General features: G+C 28.3%; 1 protein-coding gene across 1 annotated transcript in view; it reads left to right on the forward strand.

Annotated features, from left to right (window-relative positions):
* LOC108752106 (chorion peroxidase-like) overlaps window positions 1-4,799 on the forward strand; it is a 108,467-nt gene that overhangs the window by 73,814 nt on the left and 29,854 nt on the right.

The following is a 4,799-nucleotide window of genomic DNA, read 5'->3' on the forward strand; positions in this document are numbered from 1 at the left end:
ACCCCTAAAATCGTCTAAAAAAGGGGTTAAAAGTAAACGAAAAATTCTAATTCCACTAGGGGCTAAAACTACATAAATTCTGAACAACCCCTGAAAATTTCAGCCCGATCGGTTCAATAGTTCTCCCAAAATCGTGGTCCAAAGGTCGAAAAACGTAGTTTCGAGAAAAACGCGTTTAAAGTTTTGTGTTGACAATAAGTACTTGCTTAGAAGCGCCTCTAGGACTTCTTCTCGGTCGATAATCGATTTCTAACTATTTGTACACTAATTCTACATACTTAAGGTACCCGAAAATGATGCTTTTGGGAAATCGAAAATTTTGAAAAATAAACCCATAAAGTGGCCTTAAGTTTAAGGTATGATACACCTTTTAGAAGAAAATCGATTTTTCTCTTTCAAAGCGCGATTCGTCGAAACTGTAAAAGACAGAAAAAAATTGCATGGTTTCAAGAATAGTTTGTAATACAATACAAAAGAAAAAAAATTTTTTAAATGTATTTATCCCCACTATTCAACTTTAAAAAAAAAATTGGATTTCATTTATAATAAAGAGAAAGATTATTTTAAAACGATTTCAATCATGTGTTATAAAGTTATTTTCCAAAGTAGCATTTTTGGAAAATAATTAAAAACATGCGCGCCATATATATGCGCGCCATCCTTATTTCTTCACGTAATACTTTCGTGACGTTGCATATTTTTGCAACAAGAAGTAACGATATAAACATATATATTTTTGGAACTCTGCGGATATCTAGTCATAGAAATTTTTATCACGTACGGTTAGACAGCACTTACATAACATCTGGATGATAACATAGTGTCAAAATCGAAAGTCGTGTATTATGTAATTGTAAGACAAAAAATGCAGAATGTACGTTGTACTTATATGAATTACATTTATTGTTTGACGTACAAATTGAATTAATATCTTGTTTCTTTAGTCCTGTGTTACTTGAATTCAAAACCAACAAGAGAAATTAAATCGTAAAAGAATTGTAGACAAGAAACGAACGTAATAAAGGAGTAGGAGAATATTGGAAGTAGGGTTTGTATATATATATAATATATATATGAAGCATCAATATAAAATGCTGTTTTGCTACGCGAATGTCGTGGTCAGTTCAGACATCGTCAGAAATCGTATTAGTAACAACAGTGTATCAGTTACTATGATTTTGCAAGTATATATTTAAACAATATGATTGGAAACAAGACCGTCTATATGAATATTAAGACTTTAAATACAAAGCGCCTTTTCGGTCGAGTGTTAAGATGTTGAACTACTATCTAATATACATTCAATTAAATTGAATTAATATTTCAGAAATAAATTGAGAGCCGATGGATTTATCGGATTCACACAATCAATCTGAAACAAATAATCCCCCCCAAATTCTCCCAAATCTTAAAAAACTGTAATAAACTTATTGCGAAAAATTAAATTGAATTAATATTTCAGAAAAAAATTGTTTATTTCTGAAATATTAATTCAATTTAATTGAATGTATATTAGATAGTAGTTCAACATCTTAACACTCGACCGAAAAGGCGCTTTGTATTTAAAGTCTTAATATATATTTAAAAAATTAAATATTTTCCGTATAATTATATTTTTAGCCTGTAAACATAATATATTATATGAAATTCTTATTTCTCGTATTTTTGTTACAGTATTAAACAGAAAAGTCTTTTGTGGGAATGCTCTTAACAGTTATTATACATTACATACAAACGTTTATATTATACATCACATGTATTATTGAATTTTTCTCACGAAGAAAAAGGATTTAAAAAGGTACAATAAATATCATATAATATATGCTTGTCATTTTAAGTAAATTAAAATTAATCTTTAATACAATAAATAATACCGTATAAATACACAATGAAGCGTTACTGTTGTTGTGATACAGTTACAATTTTGATATAAAAAAATACGTTTACAATTTATTATTTATAATTTTTAAGGGACAAATTGCGGTTGAATCCAAAAAACGTGATAATGCTGCTATATACTACTGCTACTTTTCAAAATTTTCCTGAAAGTCCTATTACGAATATTGAGAGAAAAATGAAAAAGAAAATAGAAAATATGTGCTATAAGAAATGTACGAGGATCAATTTGAAATGGAACAGAAAGAATCCCTTTTCGAAGATTCTTTTGATATTCCGGAAGTAAAATTAGTTAAAGAAGATGAGTTGAATGAACAAGAAAAAGAGGACTACGAAACAGAAGAAAAATCGTATGATGGTAAAGAAATGATATGTGAAAATGATGAGATATCAATCGAATATAAAAGGAGAGCTGTGGAATTTTAGAAATCTGACGTTATGATGAAGCCAAAGTTGCTTAACACATTAAAACATAAATTTCGGAAAATAACATCACTATACCAATTATGAAGATAGAAAGAACAGGTAAACAGTGGTGGAAGTAGAGAATAAGCTAAAGAAAATTTCATCATACACATTGCAAAAATTCCAAGGTCTGGAAAAAGGAATAACTATCATTCATGACATCAATATTACTCGATGAGCCCTCAAAGCGCAAGAAAATATAAACAGGATTTACAGTTTCATCTCGATGGGTAAAAAAATTTAAAAGGCTACACAGAATTGTAAAATCACAAAATTTATGACAAAAAAAATTATTCAATCAAAAGAGCATCTAGAAACAGAAGGTAAGAGATTGTTGTCGAGAATATTAAATATTATATAGCTCGTTATGGATTTGAAAATATATACAATTCTGATCAAAGCGGATTCCACTTAAAATTACATGCTGGTCATTCATTAGCAATCGAAAGCACGAAAAAGATAGAATGTGCGGTAACTACATATAGTCGATTTTGGCAACTACATATAGTTGTACCATTCAACCAACAATTTCAAGCGATGGTAGATTATCTCTTCTTTTTATATTTCTAAAACAACCGACTGGAACATTCGGTCCGAGAATAAAAGAAACAATGTTTACACAAAATAATATTTAATGTTTTATCTTCCAAATCTAGTAAATTAACATCGCAACCAATTGAAATTTGCTTAAGAGAAGTTTTTTTCCAAACGTTGGTCCTAAACAGATTTCATTACTGGAATCATGGACTGATCATTACCCTGATGTAGATGCAAGAAATAGACTCCTATATCCGTAGATACAAAATTTTATTCTTCTAACTATATCAGCAAAAACAACGGGTCAAAAACAACCGTTAAATATGTACGGTTTTCATTTATGGAAGAATTTTATAAAACATTTATCAGATATTATCATGATTTTAGATTTGGAAGTTAAACTTCATTTGAGAGACTCCATTTTAAAATCGCAATCTTTAACACATTTTCTTCGCTAAAATTTCAAAATTTATTTAAATATGCCTGCTACAAAAGCGGTTATATAGAGATTAAGCCAGAAAAATTTGAAACTCCTGTAGATTTTTGTTTGAAAAAACGTTCTAAAGTAACATGCGATATTTGCGGTGATATTCCTATAATTACTTGCACATGGTGCAAGAAATCTCTTTGCAAATAACATTTTTTTCACAATCATCACCTTTGTTATGAACTTAAACCATAAAATTAATTGTTACTAATTTAATTTATTTATGTTACTTTATTATATATAATTATGATATTATACAATATCATAACATGATTTGTGAAAACTAATAACGATGGCTTTGATGTAATAAAAAATAATTATATTGTATCTATAAAGATGATTTATGTCTCTGAAGAGAGCTCAAAAATGAGCCGAAACATGTAGCGTTGTTATAATAGAGTTTTGTGTTATATCTATATATTATTTGCGCAACGATTACCATGTCCGACTCCTATTATCTTGTAATCTCCACATTTTTTTAAAAACATAATTAAATAAAAAAAATATATATATATACTTATATATTATTAAAAAAACGTTATAAATAAATTACATTTTTATATATGCTATTTTATTACATTCTTTATTTATTATCTTGACAATACAAATTTATATCTTATTCGTTTCTTTCTAAAAATGAACTACGTCCCCGCTCAATAATTTGTCAAAGCTGATTGTGTTAAACTGCTCTCCTTCTTTGTAATACCCGATCAAGTAACTCTCATAGTTCATCTCTGTCATTAGGCTAATTTCTATCTGTTCAATTCTACTGTTTCAAAATTTGTATTTTTTCCCATGTATGGTCGCATTACAGCAATCGGACGTTCCTTCTTACATTCTTCACATAGAAGAGGGAACTATGCATACAAAAGATAAAATAAAGTAATAAAAAATTGTGACATAAGCTAAAAGATAAACAAAGGCCTATACGAGTCAATGTAATTAATAATGTCTCAATTATTTTGTAAATGTACAATAAATAATAAACATTAACGCGCAATTTACGCGTATTTAAATCGAGTCGTTCAAAACATATAGGATAAAATTTTTATATGTATTAACTTACATAGTATTCAATTACACAACAATTAATGTACTGTTTATTGTGTTAGCTCATAATGATTTTCTAGATTTTGTTTCATGATTTGTGAAGCTTTATCTGATGTTATTTGCAATTATAAATGTTATTAATAATAAATCATGCGTGCGTGCGTTCGTGTGTGTGTGAGAAACATGCTTTTAGCTGATGAGGCTTGTCATAAGCAATACAAGGAACGTCCATGTCGCCTAATTATTAATAGATACTGTAAATACAGTATTCCACTAACGTTCTACTAATTAATAAAACTAAATAAAATAAATTAATTAAATAATAATAAATAAACTAATAAAATAATTTAACTCCCCCCCCCCC

This window comes from Trachymyrmex septentrionalis, unplaced genomic scaffold, assembly GCF_001594115.1.
Source record: "Trachymyrmex septentrionalis isolate Tsep2-gDNA-1 unplaced genomic scaffold, Tsep1.0 scaffold54, whole genome shotgun sequence".
NCBI classification, from domain to species: Eukaryota; Metazoa; Arthropoda; class Insecta; order Hymenoptera; family Formicidae; genus Trachymyrmex; species Trachymyrmex septentrionalis.